A 20,059-nucleotide genomic window follows, 5' to 3' on the forward strand; every position below is an offset into this window, starting at 1 on the left:
GGGGGTGATTTCGGGCCGAGTTTTGACCCAATTTTCGGCCCAGAAATACAGAATAGAGCCAGGGAACATGCAGAGACTCAAGGGGACATTCAGACATTCTTATTAGGATAGTTTTAGGTTTTTAGATCTGAATATAGAGAGAAATCACTTTTCCTCTAGTTTTTCTTTATATTCATAGTTTATTAGTTTTATGCTTTTGCCTTTGGATATTGAAGAGTCATCACCTCCATTGAAGATATTATTCTAGTTTGTTTTCTTACTCTTTTATTTATTCCATATTCTTAATTCTTGTTTAGAGTTACAATTGGATTATTTATATGGATTGTTAATGCAAAGGATTGCTTTTACATTTAATTAATTTTGAATCTCTATTTTATTTAAATTATCATGTCTCTTTTCTATTCCAAACTCCCAATAACGAAGATGGTATCCATGTCAATAGAGTAGATTCCCTACTTGACATGGGGGGTTGATTAAGAGGAGACACTTGAGTTAGAATGCTCAAGTGATTAGTTAATTTAGAAGTTGTTGGCTAATTCTGTATTTACTAATGCTAGACCTTTCCAAGGGAGACGACTAGAATTTGCGAATAAGAGTTAGCTCAATCACTTGACTTTCTTTTATTTAGTAAGGGTTAACTAAGTGAAAATAACAACCTCTTTATACTACACTTGAGAGAATTCCAACAAGGACAGAACTTCCAATTAATCATTCTCCCGGTCAAGGCTTTTTATTTTGAATAATATAAATTCCTTTCAATTTTCATTGCACTTAATTACAATCGTTTATTTTCTGTTATTCAACTCTAAAAAATTCTCGGAAAACTCCTGATTAATAAATTAGCACCTTTTCTAGCAACTCGTTGGGAGATGACCTGGGACTCATACTTCTAGTATTTTTATTCTAAATTTTTGTGAGAACCTTTCTAAATTGATGAGGCAGATTTTTGCTGGTTAAGAGCTATACTCGCAACACTGTTTTATTATATTATAATCTCTTAATTGGTCTAATTTTTGCCACGCATCAATTTTTGGCGCCGTTGCCGGGGAGTTGCAATAGTGTGCTAAATTATTAATTAGTGTACATATTTTTATTTTATTTGCATATTTTATTTTATTTTATTACCATGAGCTATATGTTTCTTTCATTGAATGATGCGTTCGTTGCCTGATCCGAGCTTAGCTGCATTTGATCCTGAAATTGAAAGAACTATTTCACGAATTAGGCGAGCTCGGCGCCGGTTAGCCTCTGAGGGTGGTGAAGTGATTATTATCGATTCACCATTCTCATCTGAGGGCGAATCTGAACCACTATCTGAGGAAGAAACAAGCTCCTTTACTACTGATTCAGTTGATTCATGTGCAGATAGCATGGCAGCACCTAGGAGGATTACTCTCCAGGAAGCTGGAGCCCAGATTTTACACTGTAGCCGTATCAAGTGCATCATCCAACTCTGTCTGCAGATTTTGAACTGAAGACTGCACTAATCAACTTGATGCCCAAGTTTCATGGCTTACCTGCTCAGGAGCCTATCAAGCACCTAAGGAATTTTCAGACAGCCTGTTCTACTGTAAGGCGTCATGGTGCAAATGAAACTTCTATTCTGTTAACCGCCTTCCCGTTTTCTCTTGAGGAAAAGGCGAGGGAGTGGTACTACTCCTAACCTGAAGCAACTGTCACCAACTGGGATACGCTCAGGAGAGAATTCTTGAAAAAATACTTTCCAGCTGAAGTTACAGATAGATTGAGAAAAGAGATCTCCTACATTGTTCAAGGAGAATCAGAGACTCTCTATGAGTACTAGGAGCACTTTAAGAACCTTCTAGATGCATGAAGCCTAGGGATAAAACTACATTAGATGGTGCTAGTAACGATTCTCTAAAAAAGTACAAGACCGCAGATGAAGCATGGCAACTGATCAGCGACTTAGCTGAGTCCACTAGAAATCACAGGCACAGGAACAGCCACTTAAAGACTGTTGCAGAGGTTTTCTCTAGCAGTGAGACTACTGCTCTTACACAGAGTATATGTGAAATGACCAATCTACTGAAGCAGATGCAGTTGAACCAACAACAGACTCAGCCTTCCCCACCACAACAAAGCCAACAGTTAGTCTCCCAAAGAGTATTCAGAATTTGTGCTGATTATAGTCATTATACTAATGAGTGCCCACAGCTCCAACAAGAGGACAACACTGTGGCAGCTACTCATAACTTCTATGACCACCCGAATCAAGGATACAATCAACAAGGCGGGAACTACAACCAAGGTGGGAACTATAACCAAGGATGGCAGGACAACTCTAACCAAGGTTGGAGAGATAATTCCAACCATGGCTGGAGGGATAACTATAACAGAGGAGGCAGAGACAACCAAAGAAACCAGAGATGGAATAACAACAACAGACAGCAGAATCAGAACCAGCCTTACAGAACACCTCACCTGAGGTAGTCACAAGGACCCCAGCACAACCAACAACAGGCCCCTCAGATCACTTATCCTACTTCCTCATCAAATGACGAGATGCTTCGTTCTCTTGCACAAGGACAACAAGACATGCAGACTCCACTGAACTCTACTCTAAATGGTCTGAATTCCACTTTACAAGCTCTCGTCTCCCGGATAGATTCATTACCTGCTTCCACCAACCAGCCTTCAAGCTCCAGTGGAATTCCTTCTCAACCCTTACCTAACCCCAAGGGTGGCATCAATGCCATCACTTTGAGGTCCAGAACCACACTGCAAGAGAGGAATCATAAGGAGCCAAGCCCACTAGAACACGTCCCAGTTGAAGATATAGTTGAAGTGGAAGATGCTGAGAGGAAGATGAAGTACAAGACAAGGTTGAAGAAGAAGTAGCTCAGCCAAGGAATGGAGCACCAAAGGATGCAGAGGCTGCAAGTGGCGCCATTCCTATCCCATTTCCACACCTTGTAAGGAAGTCCAGGAAACAGATGGAACTTGATCCCAAAATGGTAGAAATTTTCAAAAAGATTGAGGTAATTGTCCCCCTTTTGATGTTATTCAACAAGTACCTAAATATGCAAAGTTTCTGAAAGATTTATGCATACATAAAGACAAAATTAATGAATTAGAAACTATTCCTTTAGGTAGTTCTATATCTGCTTTAATGGGAGGTATACCTAAAAAATATAGTGATCTAGGTCCATGCATGGTTAACTGTACCATTGGAGGTGTAATATTTTCTGACTGCATGTGTGATTTAGGAGCGTGTGTTAGTATAATGCCATTGTCTATATATGATGCTTTGAGGCTCCTTCCCTTAAAAAGGTCAGCAGCTCGTTTTGTGTTAGCAGATAAAAGCATTATTACAGTAGTTGGAATTGCTGAAGATGTATTAGTGAGCATTAAGGGGCTCACATTTTCCATTGACTTCTATATCCTGGAAATGCCCCCTAATGACTCAGGAAGACCATCATCAATCCTGCTTGGAAGACCATTCCTGAAAACTTCAAAGTTCAAGCTGGATGCATTCTTAGGAACTTAGTCCTTTGAGATAGATGGCAGAGCAGTAAGTTTCAGTTTAAATGAAGCTATGAAGCACCCTCCGGAAGATCAACCTATCTTCCAGTGTGACATCATTGATGAAACTGTAGCTGAAGTTCACCAAGAAGAAGTAGAAGAGAAGCACATGGAGCAAGGTCCAAGTGTGGGGAAACCCTCTGAACACAATGAGGACACTTTGCCATTATCATTAGCTCAAGATAATCCAGAGCCTAGCCATGAGAAGAAATTGGAATTGAAGCCCCTTTCTCCACACCTCAAGTATGCTTACCTTGAGGATAATCAGAAGTTCCCAGTTATCATTGCAAGGGAACTCACCTCCCAATAAGAGGATCAGCTACTTAGTGTGCTGAGAAAACACAAGAAAGCAATTGGGTGGAGCTTGGCAGATATAGTAGGCATCAGCCCTCAAGTTTGTAAGCACATGATATACTTAGAAGAGGGAGAAAAGCCTATCCGTCAACCCCAAAGAAGATTGAATCCCACCATCTTAGAAGTTGTCAAGAAAGAAGTGACCAGGCTACTTGAAGCAGATATTATCTACCCCATCTCAGATAGTAAATGGGTCAGTCCAGTACAAGTGGTGCCCAAAAAGTCTGGAGTCACAACAGTAAAGAATGAGCATGGAGATCTCTTGACAACTAGAGTGCAAAATTCATGGAGAGTTTGCATTGACTATAGGCGTCTCAACCAAGCTACTCGCAAGGATCACTACCCTTTGCCATTTATTGATCAGATGCTTAATCGCCTATCAGGTAAATCCCATTACTGCTTTTTAGATGGTTATACAGGCTATTTTTAAATTCATATAGCTCCTGAAGATCAGGAGAAGACTACTTTTACATGTCCCTTTGGAACGTATGCATATAAGAGGATGCCTTTTGGCTTATGTAATGCACCGGCTACTTTCCAAAGATGCATGATGAGTATCTTTTCAGATCTTATTGAGAACTGTATGGAAGTATTCATGGATGATTTTAGCGTTTATGGTGATTCCTTTAACCTTTGCTTGGATAGTTTAGCTAGAGTATTAGACAGGTGTGTTAGTTCAAACCTTGTACTGAATTTTGAAAAATGTCACGTTATGGTAAAACAAGATATTGTACTAGGACATGTTGTTTCTAATACTGGTATTTCTGTAGATCCAGCAAAGGTAGATGTGATTTCTAGTTTATCTTACCCCTCCTCTGTGAGGGAAGTCCGTTCGTTCCTTGGCCATGCAGGTTTCTAAAGGAGATTCATTAAGGACTTCAGTAAGGTAGCATTACCTTTATCCAGACTACTGCAGAAAGATATTGAGTTTGAGTTCAGTGAGGATTGCATGCAAGCGTTTGATAAGCTGAAGATCGCCCTGACTCAAGCTCTGATTGTGAGAGGACCAGACTGGAGCCAGCCTTTTGAGATTATGTGTGATGCTTCCAACCATGCAGTAGGAGCGGTGCTGGCTCAGCGCGAAGGTAAGGATTATTTTGTAATTACCTATGCGTCTAAGACATTAGACGCTGCTCAGTCTAATTACACTACTACTGAAAAAGAGCTTCTTGCTATTGTTTTTGTTCTGGATAAATTCTGAGCCTATTTACTTGGTACTAAGGTAGTAGTGTACTCAGACCATGCAGCTCTAAAATATTTATTAGCTAAAAAAGAGTCTAAACCAAGGCTAATACGTTGGATACTGCTGCTGCAAGAATTTGAGTTTGAAATTAAGGATAGGAGTGGTAACCAGAATTTAGTGGCAGACCACTTGAGTCGCCTTGAGCATATTAAGGATGACTCCACTCCTATTAATGATACTTTTCCATTTGATAGCTTGCATGCAGTATCTGAAGTAGTTCCTTGGTATACACCTGTAGCTAATTATCTTGTTAGCCATACTTTCCTTCCTAATTTTACTAACATCAAAGGGACAAGCTGAAGAGCGAGTTTAAATATTATATATGGGATGACCCATACTTATGGAGGTGTGGTGCTGACCAGGTAATTAGAAGGTGTGTGCCCCAATCAGAATTCCAGTCCATTCTAGAGGCCTGCCACTCTTCTGAGAGTAGAGGACATTTTGGCCCTCAAAGAACAGCTAGAAAAATTTTAGACTGTGGATTCTGGTGGCCTACTCTTTTTAAAGATGCTGCTAATTTTTGTAAATCTTGTTCCCCATGCCAAAGGTTTGGTAATATATCCAAGAAGGATGAGATGCCTCAACAGATTATGCTTTTTTGTGAAATTTTTTATGTTTGGGGTATTGACTTCATGGGTCCATTTTCCGAACTCTAGTGGTTACCTTTATATACTGTTAGCTGTAGATTATATCTCTAAATGGGTGGAAGCAATTCCTACCCGTACTGATGATGCTAACACTGTTGTTTTCTTTGTTAGAAACCATATTATCTGTCACTTTGGATCACCACGAGCAATCATGAGTGATCAAGGCACTCACTTTTGTAACAGGAGACTAGCAGGATTACTTAAGAAGCATGGGATAGTTCACAAAGTAGCAATAGCTTTCCATCCCCAGACCAATAGGAAAGCAGAGGTATCTAATAGAGAAATAAAGCAAATTCTGGAGAAGATAGTCAAGTCTCATAGGAAGGACTGGAGCACCAGACTTGTTGATGCACTCTGGGCATATAGAACAACGTACAAGACACCATCGGGATGAGCCCCTTCCGCTTAGTGTACGAAAAGGCTTGCCACCTTCCAGTAGAGGTGGAACACAAGGCTTTTTGGGCTGTAAGGGAGTGCAACATGAATTTTGAGGAAGCTGGTGCTGAAAGAAAGTTGCAACTAGCAGAATTAGAGAACCTTCACCTAGAAGCATATGACAACTCTAGGCGATACAAAGAGAAGATGAAGGCTATCCATGACAAGCACATAAAAAGGAGAGAATTCAGACCAGGGGAGTTAGTTCTTCTTTATAACTCTAGGCTGAGGCTCATGCCAGGTAAACTGAGATCAAGATAGGAAGGTCCCTACAGAGTAGAAAAGGCAGAGCCATACGGAGTTTTTCACCTGCGTCATCCTTCTAGCTCCAAATTCATTAAGGTCAATGGATATCGCCTAAAGCTTTATCATGGAGAGAAGATGAAGGATCACAAAGAGCTAGAGGTTTTCCTCTTGGAAGACCCACCAACAGAAGCAGAATGAGCTTGAATATCGTCCAACTTAAGGACGTAAAAGCAAAGTGCTAGGTGGGAGATAACCCACCATGGTATGATCGTTCCGTTTCAGTCTTAGTTTTGTTTTATTTTATTCCACTTTATTTTTCTTAGTGACTCTTCTCATAATCTCTGCATATAGTCTGCATTTGCATTTTCATTCTGCATTTAAAAAAAGAGAGAAAGAAGCACGTGACGCATGAGCGTCGCTGACGCGTCCGCGTCATAAGTGCATTCGAAACAAAGAAGAAAAGAAGCAGAAAGTAACGCGGGAGCATGGTTGGAGGCGTGCCTTAGGCACAAACACGCCCACGCGAACGCGTCCCCGACGCGTCCGCGTTGCTTGTGAAATCAGCCTTCCACGCATGCGCGTCACCCACGCGCATGCGTGACCCTGCAAAATCGACGTAAAAGAGGTGTATGGCAGAGAGTTTTAAGGGAGTGGGGCTGGAATGGTACTGGAAGCATAAAATCCATCACGCGTACGCGTCCACCACACGTACGCATCATTTTTTCCAAGCAGGCTACTCACACGTGCGCATCCCTCATGCGCACGCGTCACCCTAAATTTTGGCAATATGCGTGTGAAATAGAGAGTTGTGCGTACGCGAGGCTGCTTTCGCGCCAATGGCACAATTCATTTCACGCATACGCATCACCCACGCGTACGCGTGACTTGAAAATAGCACAAACCACGCGACCGCGTGCTCCACGCGTCCGCATCATCTGCGCCGCACAGTTTATCCAGATCAGCGCTAGAATTCCTATCTTTTCTTCCCTAATCATAATTCTTTCTTCCTCCTTCTTAATTCTTTCTTCTCCCTTCTTTCTCCTTTATTCTTTCTTACTTTTTCCTCTCTTCTTTTCCTTTTCATCCTCTTCATCAAGGTTCTTTTCTTTTCTTCTTCCCTTTTTACTTTTCCATTATTACTTTGATTTATGTTTTCTTCTTCTTTTTCTTTTTTACTTTCATTATCTATGTTTCCTTTTTCTTTCTTTTTCTTTTTACATTATTTTAATTGGTATTAGAAATTTAATTGGGTGATTATTTTATTCTATATTTTGCTTGTGGATTATTAAGGAATTGTTTGACAATTAATATTACTTCTTAAGGGTTGCTTGCATGTTTAATTTAATACTTTCAATAACATATTTACCATGCATGCTAAGTGTTTGTGAAAAAGCCCGTATGACATTGTGTATTTTTAAATTATTCTATTCTTCTACTCTAATGCTTGCTTTTCACAAAACCCCTTTTTATATATTATTCATTGAATATAATTGTCAATACAAACAGGTTGTTAGTTTGAAACACTTGATAATCAAATTGGGCATTTAATGCTTGATCTATGCTACTCATGCCTTTGCCAGCATGCCAATAAACATCTTGCATCTACTTGCTACCATATGCACTTGCTATATTTTCATTGATGAACTTCTCACATGTAGTCGCGACCATGTGTTAACGACATCCTTCTTTACCGTGCATTGATTATCACTTGTACCATCCTCTTCCTTGCTCTAACCCTTAGTTTTGAATGTTACTTACTTTTTCCCTTTTCAGGATGGCCACCAAGAAGGGTAAAGAGAAAGCTACTCCCAAACCACCAGCAAGAAAAGGAACAAAAAGAGCACTAACTGCGGAGCCTTCTTCAACTGCAGTAAAGCCCTCAACAAAGCGAATCAAACGGATCATCAAGGTCGATGAAAAAGAGAAAGCCTTTCCAGCAAAGGACAATGCGCGGTTCACTAACCGCTACTGTGAGCAGATGTTCCCCATCCTGGCTGAGAGGAACTATAACAATAAGCACCTACTCATCCTCCCGACCCACATTGTTGAATTTGTTGAGCCCCACATTGAGCGAAGACAATGGGGATTCCTACGGAGACAGCCACGGCAGGTCAATCTCTCATGGGTAGTTGAATTCTACTCAAATTTTCACATGCCAACTCTGCAGTCTGTCTATGTCCATCAGAAGCAAGTCCCCACAACTGAAGAAGCCATTCAGCAAGCTTTAGATCTTTCCCCTGCTCCAGAAGGATTCGACACATACCAAAAAGCCTCTTTCAAGTGCCAGACATACCAATTTGACTGGGGCACCGTTCTCAGAGTTATAGCACAACCTGGCAGCAGATGGATCTATGGATACCATCGATCCCGACCTAAGAGAATATTGGCTTCAGCACTCACCTTGGAGGCTCGAGTATGGGCACAGATCATGTCCCATTACATTTTTTCGAGCACTCACGAGTCCTCTTTCACTGCAGATATGGCTGTTCTACTCTGGTGTATCCTTACAGACCAGCCTCTCAATTTACCAAGACACATCCAGAATGTTATGGGACACGTACAGATTGTGGGCAACCTACCTTTTCCCGCCTTGGTTTCAGATCTAGACTCAGCAGCTGAAGTCTCCTACAGAGCTGGGGACACCAAGGCCATGATTCCACGGGATGATCAGTACGTCCCTAACGGAAAGTATATCAGACCTCCAGCAGCCACTACTAGCCGGACTGCAGAACCAGCGGAAGATATCCCTTCTCCTTCCACAGCATAAGCACCTTCAACAAACCAACTGCTCCATCAGATACTTGAGAGGTTAGACCGACTAGACCGGCAAGGAAAGCAAAGAGAGCGCCGTAACAAGCGCCGATTTACATACCTCAAGGAGCTGCTTGTTGGTAACCACCCACCTGAAGAAGACCCAGACACCCGGACTCCACTTCATTTACCAGCACAGGGAGCCATGACGGTCCCGATTGTGGAGATGCTGCTACCAGCCCCCCTCTGTTCCTAACTGATGGCACCAAGGACGGTGCCAAGCTTTAAGTGTGGGGAGGTCGGTCAGTACCTGACTTCCGGAGGTAATTCTCTTTCTTAGCACCAATAAATTATTTATTTTTCTTTTGTTTAGGATAGGATAGATTGCACAGTAATAGATATTTTCATGCATGTTCTATTTGGTTGAAAAATAATAAGTTTCTTTTTAAGACCCTATTTTTGAAAATTTTCACTAATTTAAATAAGGATTTTTTGTGTTAAACTTGTTTGAAGATTGTATTTGGAACATAAATGATAGCTAAAGAACACACAACCTGTGAGAATTGAGCTTAATTACATGGTTACATTATTTAACCATAATATTTCATTCTTGTGTGTTTTCTTCTCTATGATTGCAATCTATATTTTGTTCCATCCTATATGTCCAATATTTAATGTGTTATATGCATGCATATGAATGTGGCCATTATTTTATTAGCTCACTTATCCCAAATAGCCTACCCTTTTATGTCACCCTTATTAGCCACTTTGAGCCTTTTAAATTCCATTTGTTCTATATTTTACCACATCACTAGCCTTAAGCGGAAAAACAAATTAAATACCCCAATTGAATCTTTGGTTAGCTTAAGATAGAGATTGTGTGTTAACCAAGTGTGGGAAAACTGTGGAAACATGGGTTAATAAGTGAATATGTTATGTTTTTACAATTGATAAAATATTGGAAATTTGGGTACCAACTCATGTGAAACCAGAAAAAAATAAAAAAATCCATGTGCATTGATAAGTGATGTTTACTTTTACTTATTAAATAAATAAATAAGGGGACAAAATTACCCCAATGCTAAGTTAAGTTAATAAAAGATCAATGCATGTGTGATACAAGTTAAGAGAAAAGTTGATGCATGAGTATGTGATACAAAAGTGGGAAAATTTTGGGTAGCTAGGCATGAATTTAAAAGTATAGAGTGTATGTATAGGTGAAGGCTTAGGTTGATCAAGGATTTAATTTATAGCTCACTTAGCCATATATATATATATACCCTCACCCTTACCTTGGCCCCATTACAACCTTGAAAAGACCTCATGATGTTTGTATTGGTACATTAAATACTTGTTAATTGGTTAGGTGAAGAACAAAGTTTAGAAAGCATGACTAGGGAATACTAGAGTGATTACCCTATACACTTGAGTGATTAGAGTGCACATATACTATTAGTAAGGGTTCAATGCTTGATTCTATGTTCCCTGCTTTCATGAGCTGTCTTCTTATAAGTTTACTTATTTTTACTGTATGATTTTAATTAGTGATATTTGATTTATATTTGTCTTGAAGAACTTATTTACTTTTAACCAAGTAGATAAAATCATCTTAGCATATAGTTGCATTTATACATAGGTTACATTGCATTGCATGAGTCTTAATTTTCCCTACTCATTTATTTTATCTCTTTGAGCTAAGCATGAGGACATGCTAATGTTTAAGTGTGGGGAGGTTGATAAACCACTATTTTATGGTTTATCTTGTGCTCATTTGAGTGGTTTTTATCAAGTCCTTACCCACTTATTCATATGATTTGCATGATTTTACAATTCCTTTCTAGTGTTATTCTATGGTTGAAAACTTGCTTACTAGAATCTTTAATTAGTATATTTTAATTCTCCTTTATACCATTCGATACCGTGATCTGTGTGTTAATTGTTTTAGGCTTTATAGGGCAGCAATGACTTAGAGAATGGAGAGGAAGCTTGCAAAAATAAAAGGAACACAAGAAACCAAGGAGATAACTAGCGAGCATCAACGCGCACGCATGGCTCACGCGAGCGCGCGATATGGAGAAATTTGCAGCGATGCGTTCGCGTGCCTGACGCGTACGCATGGATTGGAGTCTGCACAAGGACGCGTGCACGTTCCTGATGCGTACGCGTGACAAGGAAATTTGCCAAATGACGCGCACGCATGACTGATGCGTACGCGTGACATGCGCGATCTGCAGAAATAACAGAAAACACTGGGGGCGATTTCAGGTCGAGTTTTGACCCAGTTTTTGGCCCAGAAACACAGAATAGAGCCAGGAAACATGCAGAGACTCAAGGGGACATTTAGACATTCTCATTAGGATAGTTTTAGGTTTTTAGATCTAAATCTAGAGAGAAATCACTTTTTCTCTAGTTTTTCTTTACATTCATAGTTTATTAGTTTTATGCTTTTGCCTTTGGATATTGAAGAGTCATCACCTTCGTTGAAGATATTATTCTAGTTTGTTTTCTTACTCTTTTATTTATTCCATATTCTTAATTCTTGTTTAGAGTTACAATTGGATTATTTACATGGATTGTTAATGCAAAGGATTGCTTTTACATTTAATTAATTTTGAATCTCTATTTTATTTAAATTATCATGTCTCTTTTCTATTCCAAACTCCCAATAACGAAGATGGTATCCATGTCAATAGAGTAGATTCCCTACTTGACATGGGGTTGATTAAGAGGAGACAATTGAGTTGGAATGATCAAGTGATTAGTTAATTTGGAAGTTGTTGGCTAATTCTGTATTTACTAACGCTAGACCTTCCCAAGGGAGAGGACTAGGATTTGCGAATAAGAGTTAGCTCAATCACTTGACTTTCCTTTATTTAGTAAGGGTTAATGATGAGCGGATAATTTATACGCTTTTTGGCATTGTTTTTAGTATGTTTTTAGTAGGATCTAGTTACTTTTAGGGATGTTTTAATAGATTTTATGTTAAATTCACATTTCTAGACTTTACTATGAGTTTTTGTGTTTTTCTGTGATTTCAGATATTTTCTGGCTGAAATTGAGGGACTTGAGCAAAAATCAGATTCAGAGGTTGAAAAAGGACTGCTGATGCTGTTGGATTCTGACCTCCCTGCACTCAAAGTGGATTTTATGGAGCTACAGAACTTGAAATGGCGCGCTTCCAATTGCGTTGGAAAGTAGACATCCAGGGCTTTCCAGAAATATATAATAGTCCATACTTTGGCCATGAATAGACGACGTAAACTGGCGTTCAACGCCAGCTTTCTACCCAAATCTGGCGTCCAGCGCCAGAAAAGGAGCCAAAACCAGAGTTGAACGCCCAAACTGGCACTAAAACTGGCGTTCAACTCCAAGGAGGACCTCTACACGTGCCACACTCAAGCTCAGCCCAAACACACACCAAGTGGGCCCCAGAAGTGGATTTATGCATCAATTACTTACTCATGTAAACCCTAGTGACTAGTTTATTATAAATAGGACCCTTTACTATTGTATTAGACATCTTTGGTCTCAGTTTTAATCCATTGTTCATCTTAAGAGACTATTGATCACGTTTTAGGGGGCTGGCCATCTCGGCCATGCCTGGACCTTCACTTATGTATTTTTAACGGTAGAGTTTCTACACTCCATAGATTAAGGTGTGGAGCTCTACTGTTCCTCAAAGATTAATGCAAAATACTTCTGTTTTCTATTCAATTCATCTTATTTCGCTTCTAAGATATCCATTCACACCCAAGAACGTGATGAAGGTGATGATTATGTGTGACGCTCATCACCATTCTCCCCTATGAACACGTGCCTGACAAACACTTCCGTTCTACATGAAATAAGCTAGAATGAATATCTCTTAGATCTCCTAACCAGAATCTTCGTGGCGTAAGCTAGAATGATGGCGGCATTCAAGAGAATTCGGAAGGTCTAAACCTTGTCTGTGGTATTCCGAGTAGGATTCAATGAATGAATGACTGTGACGAGCTCCAAACTCGCGATTGCAGGGCGTTAGTGATAGACGCAAAAAGGATAGTAAATCCTATTCCAGCATGATCGAGAACCAACAGATGAATAGCCGTGCCGTGACAGGTTGCGTGAGCATATTATTCACTGAGAGGATAAGATGAAGCCATTGACAAGGGTGATGCCTCCAGACGATTAGCCGTGCCGTGACAGGGCATTGGATCATTTTCCCGAGAGATGACTGAAAGTAGCCATTGACAGTGGTGATGTATCACATAAAGCCAGCCATGGAAAGGAGTAAGACTGATTGGATGAAGACAGCAGGAAAGCAGAGGTTCAGAGGAACGAAAAGCATCTCCGTTCGCTTATCTGAAATTCCTACCAATGAATTACATAAGTATTTCTATCCCTTCTTTTATTTATTATTCGAAAACACCATTATCACTTTATATCTGCCTGACTGAGATTTACAAGGTGACCATAGCTTGCTTCATACCAACAATCTCCGTGGGATTCAACCCTTACTCACGTAAGGTATTACTTGGACGACCCAGTGCACTTGGTGGTTAGTTGCATCGAAGTTGTGAATCATGGTATTGGCACCATGTTCTTGGCGCCATTGCCAGGGAAAGAAAGAGCCATGAATTTTACATAATTAAAGTGTAATCACGATTACGCGTACCAAGTTGCTCACGTTGCCAGGGATTGTTTGAGCCTGGATATCACAATTTCGTGCACCAAGTTTTTGGCGCCGTTGCCGGGGATTGTTCAAGTTTGGACAACTGACGGTTCATCTTGTTGCTCAGATTAGGTAATTTTCTTTTTGTTTTGTTTTCAATAATTTTTCAAAAATCTTTCAAAAATTTCTCTTTTGTTTTCGAAAAAAAATATAAGAAAAAAAATGTTTTCAAAAATAAATCATTCTATGGCTTCAAAATTTTTAAGAATGAATTCTAGTGTTTCATGAAGCATGTTGAAGCCTGGCTGGCTGTAAAGCCATGTCTCAATTCTTATACTCAAGAGAAGAGCTTCTTTATCTTTCTTAGCTAATTGGCTGTTGAATGTAAGGAATGTCAGGCGTGTCATGCCTGAGTTACATACTAAAGCTTGGCTGGCTATTAAGCCATGCCTGACCCTTTGATTGGAGCTTTAGAGCATAAGATTCCTGGAATTCATATTAAAAATTTTGGAATCCTTATTTTTTATTTTTCACAATAATTTTCGAAAAATAATTTAAAAGAAAATACAAAAAAAAATCATAAAATCATAAAAATCAAAAATATTTTGTGTTTCTTGGTTGAGTCTTGAGTCATGTTATAAGTTTGGTGTCAATTGCATGTGCATCTTGCAATTTTTCGAAAATTCATGCATTCATAGTGTTCTTCATGATCTTCAAGTTGTTCTTGGTAAGTCTTCTTGTTTGATCTTTGCATTTGCATGTTTTGTGTCTTTTCTTGTTTTTCATATGCATTCTTGAATTCTTAGTGTCTAAGCATTAAAGAATTCTAAGTTTGGTGTCTTGCATGTTTTCTTTGCATTAAAAATTTTTCAAAAATATGTTCTTGATGTTCATCATGATATTCACGGTGTTCTTGGTGTTCATCTTGACATTCATAGCATTCTTGCATACATTCATAGTTTTGATCCATAACTTTCATGCATTGCATCATTTTTCTTGTTTTTCTCTCTCATCATAAAAATTCAAAAATAAGAAAAATATCTTTCTCTTTTTCTCATCATCAAATTCGAAAATTTGAATTGACTTTTTCAAAATTTTTAAAATCTAGTTGTTTTTATGAGTCAAATCAAATTTTCAGTTTGAAAATCTTATATTTTTCAAAATCTTTTTCAAAAATCAAATCTTTTTCAAAATTCTTAGTTATTTTCGAAAATTCCAAAAATATTTTTCAAAATTCTTTTTCTTATTTTTATATCAAATTTTCGAAAATAACATAATCAATTAATGTTTTGATTCAAAAATTTGAAGTTTGTTACTTGCTTGTTAAGAAAGATTCAAACTTTAAGTTCTAGAATCATATCTTGTGATTTCTTATGAATCAAGTCATTAATTGAGATTTTAAAAATCAAATCTTTTTCAAAAAAAAACTAATTTCTATCATATCTTTTCAAAATATCTTCTTATCTTATCTTTTTCAAAAATTTGATTTCAAAAATATCTTTTCTAACTTCCTAACTTCTTATCTTTTCAAAATTTGTTTCAACTAACTAACTAACTTTTTGGTTTCTTAAACTTTTTCAAAACTACCTAACTAACTCTCTCTCTCTAATTTTCGAAAATATCTTCCCTCTTTTTCAAAATTTCTTTTTAATTAACTAATTATTTTTATTTTTTATTTTTGATTTCAAAAATTTTCGAAAATTACTAACATTTTTCAAAAACCATTTTCGAAAATCACTAACTCTTTTTCAAAAAAAATATTTTCGAAAATTCTCCCTCTCCCATCTCATTCTATTTATTCATTCATATCCTAACATCTCATCTCACATATTTAGCCTCCTCACAGTTGTGTTTCTTCCATTATATTACATTCTTTGTCTCCCCCTCTTCTTCTACTCACATAGGGATCCCTATACTATGGTATAAAGGATCTCTATTATTATTATTATTTTTCTGTGCCTTCTTCTTTGTCATATGAGCAGGAGCAAGGATAAGAACATTCTTGTGGAAGCAGATCCAGAACTTGAAAGAACTCTAAAAAGGAAACTAAGAGAAGCTAAAATACAATAATCCAGAGATAACTTTCAAAAATTTTCGAACAGAAAAAGGAGATGGCAGCCGAAAATAATAATAATGTAAGGAAGATGCTTGGTGACTTTACTGCACCTAATTCCAATCTACATGGAAGAAGCATCTCCATTCCTGCCATTGGAGCAAACAACTTTGAGCTGAAACCTCAATTAGTTTCTCTGATGCAGCAGAACTGCAAGTTTCATGGACTTCCATCTGAAGATCCTTTTCAGTTCTTAACTGAATTCTTGCAGATATGTGATAATGTTAAGACTAATGGAGTAGATCCTGAAGTCTACAGGCTCATGCTTTTCCCTTTTGCTGTAAGAGACAGAGCTAGATTATGGTTGAATTCTCAACCCAAAGACAGCCTGAACTCTTGGGATAAGCTGGTCACGGCTTTCTTAGCCAAGTACTTTCCTCCTCAAAAGCTGAGCAAGCTTAGAGCTGATGTTCAAACCTTCAGACAGAAAGAAGGTGAATCCCTCTATGAAGCTTGGGAAAGATACAAACAGTTGACAAAAAAGTGTCCTTCTGACATGCTTTCAGAATGGACCATCCTGGATATATTCTATGATGGTTTATCTGAGCTATCAAAAATGTCACTGGACACTTCTGCAGGTGGATCCATTCACCTAAAGAAAACGCCTGCAGAAGCTTAAGAACTCATTGACATGGTTGCTAATAACCAGTTCATGTACACTTCTGAAAGGAATCATGTGAGTAATGGGACGCCTATAAAGAAGGGAGTTCTTGAAGTTGATAATCTGAATGCCATATTGGCTCAGAATAAAATATTGACTCAGCAAGTCAATATGATCTCTCAGAGTCTGCATGGAATGCAAGCTGCATCCAACAGTACTCAAGAGGCTTCTTATGCAGAAGAAGCTTATGATCCTGAGAACCCTGCAATAGCAGAGGTAAATTATTTAGGTGAACCTTATGGAAACACCTATAACTCATCATGGAGAAATCATCCAAATTTCTCATGGAAGGATCAAAAGCCTCAACAAGGCTTTAATAATGGTGGAAGAAACATGTTTAGCAATAATAAACCTTTTCCATCATCCACTCAGCAACAGACAGAGAACTCTGAACAAAACATTTCTAATTTGGCAACTTAGTCTCTGATCTGTCTAAGGCCACTGTAAGTTTCATGAATGAAACAAGATCTTCCATTAGAAATCTGGAAGCACAAGTGGGCCAGTTGAGTAAAAGGATCACTGAAATCCCTCCTAGTACTCTCCCAAGCAATACAGAAGAAAATCCAAAAGGAGAGTGCAAGGCCATTGACATAAGCATCATGGCCGAACCTGTGAGGAGAGGAGAGGACATGAATCCCAAGGAGGAAGACCTCCTGGGACGTCCAGTGGTCAATAAGGAGCTTCCCTCTGAGGAACCAAAGGACTCTGAGGCTCATCTAGAGACCATAGAGATTCCATTGAACCTCCTTATGCCCTTCATGAGCTCTGATGAGTATTCCTCTTCTGAAGAGAATGAGGATGTTACTGAAGAGCAAACTGCCAAGTTTCTTGGTGCAATCATGAAGCTGAATGCCAAATTATTTGGCATTGATACTTGGGAAGTTGAACCTCCCTTGTTCATCAATGAACTAAGTGATCTGGATCAACTGACATTGCCTCAGAAGAGACAGGATCCTGGAAAGTTCATAATACCCTGTACCATAGGCACCATGATCTTTAAGGCTCTGTGTGACCTTGGTTCAGGAATAAACCTCATGCCCCTCTCTATAATAGAGAAACTGGGAATCTATGGGGTGCAAGCTGCTAAAATCTCATTAGAGATGGTAGACAGTTCAAGAAAACAGGCTTATGGACAAGTAGAGGACGTGTTAGTAAAGGTTGAAGGCCTTTACATCCCTGCTGATTTCATAGTCCTGGATACTGGAAAGGAAGAGGATGAATCCATCATCCTAGGAAGACCTTTCCTGGCCACAGCAAGAGCTGTGATTGATGTTGACAGAGGTGAAATAGTCCTTCAATGGAATGAGGACTCCCTTGTGTTTAAAACTCAAGGATCTCCTTCTGCAACCATGGAGAGGAAGCAGAAAAAGCTTCTCTCAAAGCAGAGTCAACTAGAGCCCCCACAGTCAAACTCTAAGTTTGGTGTTGGAGAGTCTCAACAAAGCTCTGCACATCTGTGAGGCTCCATGAGAGCCCACTGTCAAGCTATTGACATTAAAGAAGCGCTTGTTGGGAGGCAACCCAATTTTTATTTATCTAACTATATTTTTCTTAGTTATATGTCTTTATAGGTCCATGATCATGTGGAGTCACAAAATCAATAGAAAAATTGAAAACGGAATCAAAAACAGCAGAAGAAAAATCACACCCTGGAGGAGCATCTGTCTGGCGTTCAGCGCCAGAACAGAGCATGGTTCTGGCGCTGAACGCCTAGAATGGGCAGCATCCTGGCACTGAACACCCAGAACAAGCATGGTTCTGGCGTTCAACGCCAGAAATGGCAGCAAATGGGCGTTGAACGCCCAAAATGGGCACCAACCTGGCGCTGAACGCCCAGAGTTGTGTGCAAGGGCATTTTACATGCCTAAATTGGTGCAGGGATGTAAATGCCTTGACACCTCAGGATCTGTGGACCCCACAGGATCATCTCAGGATCTGTGAACCCCACAGGATCCCCACCTACCTCATCATCTCTCTTTCCATTCATGATCATCCCTTCTGTTTTCCATTTACCACTCACATCCATACACCCACTACCTTCAAAATTCAACATCTCTCTCCCACCCAATCCCACCCATATGGCCGAATACACACTCCCATCAATCTCCTCCATATCTTCTTCTTATTCTTCTATTCTTTCTTCTTTTGCTCGAGGGCGAGTAACATTCTAAGTTTGGTGTGGTAAAAGCATAGTTTTTTTGTTTTTTCCATAACCATTGATGGCACCTAAGGCCAGAGAAACCTCTAGAAAGAGGAAAGGGAAGACAAAAGCTTCCATCAAGGGTCTATAGCTCAGTGGTAGAACATTTGACTGCAAATCAAGAGATCCCTGAGATACCTCAGGATTTTCTTCCACACAATTATTGGAAGCAACTAAGGGTGGAACATCAAGAGCACTCCATCATCCTTCATGAAATTAGAGAAGATCTAAAAGCAATGAAGGAGGAGCAACAAAGGCAAGGAAGAGACATAGAAGAGCTCAAGGACATCATTGGTTCCTCAAGAAGGAAACGCCACCATCACTAAGGTGGATTCATTCCTTGTTCTTATTTCTTCTGTTTTTCATTTTCTATGTTATGTGCTTATCTGTGTTTGTGCCTTCATTGCATGATCATTAGTAGTTAGTAACTATGTCTTAAAGTTATGAATGTCCTATGAATCCATCACCTCTCTTAAATGAAAAATGTTTTAATTCAAAAGAACAAGAAGTACATGAGTTTCGAATTTATCCTTGAACTTAGTTTAATTATATAGATGTGGTGACAATGCTTCTTGTTTTCTGAATGTATGCTTGAACAATGCATATGTCTTTTGAAGTTGTTGTTTAAAGAATGTTAAATATGTTGGCTCTTGAAAGAATGATGACTAGGAGACATGTTATTTGATAATCTGAAAAATCATAAAAATGATTCTTGAAGCAAGAAAAAGCAGCAAAGAACAAAGCTTGCAGAAAAAAAAATAGGCGAAAAAAAATAGAAAGAAAAAGAAAAAGCAAGCAGAAAAAGCCAAAAGCTCTTAAAATCAAGAGGCAAGAGCAAAAAGCCAATAACCCTTAAAACCAAAAGGCAAGGGCAAATAAAAAGGATCCCAAGGCTTTGAGCATCAGTGGATAGGAGGGCCTAAAGGAATAAAATCCTGGTCTAAGCGGCTAAACCAAGCTGTCCCTATCCATGTGCTTGTGGCGTGTAGGTGTCAAGTGAAAACTTGAGACTGAGCGGTTAAAGTCAAGGTCCAAAGCAAAAGAAGAGTGTGCTTAAGAACCCTGGACACCTCTAATTGGGGACTTTAGCAAAGCTGAGTCACAATCTGAAAAGGTTCACCCATTTATGTGTTTGTGGCATTTATGTATCAGGTGGTAATACTGGAAAACAAAGTGCTTAGGGCCACGGCCAAGACTCATAAAGAAGCTGTGTTC

At 39.0% G+C, this 20,059-nt stretch overlaps 1 non-coding gene across 1 annotated transcript; it reads right to left on the reverse strand.

Moving 5' to 3' along the window:
* Positions 1 to 16,377: 16,377 nt before the first annotated feature.
* LOC148546353 (small nucleolar RNA R71) lies at positions 16,378 to 16,485 on the reverse strand. Its single transcript, XR_015900966.1, has one exon. It is a non-coding gene; the product is annotated as a small nucleolar RNA R71 (small nucleolar RNA).
* Between the last annotated feature and the right edge of the window lie 3,574 nt (positions 16,486 to 20,059).

This window comes from Arachis ipaensis, chromosome B9, assembly GCF_059453495.1.
Source record: "Arachis ipaensis isolate K30076 ecotype BB chromosome B9, ASM5945349v1, whole genome shotgun sequence".
Taxonomy (NCBI): domain Eukaryota; kingdom Viridiplantae; phylum Streptophyta; class Magnoliopsida; order Fabales; family Fabaceae; genus Arachis; species Arachis ipaensis.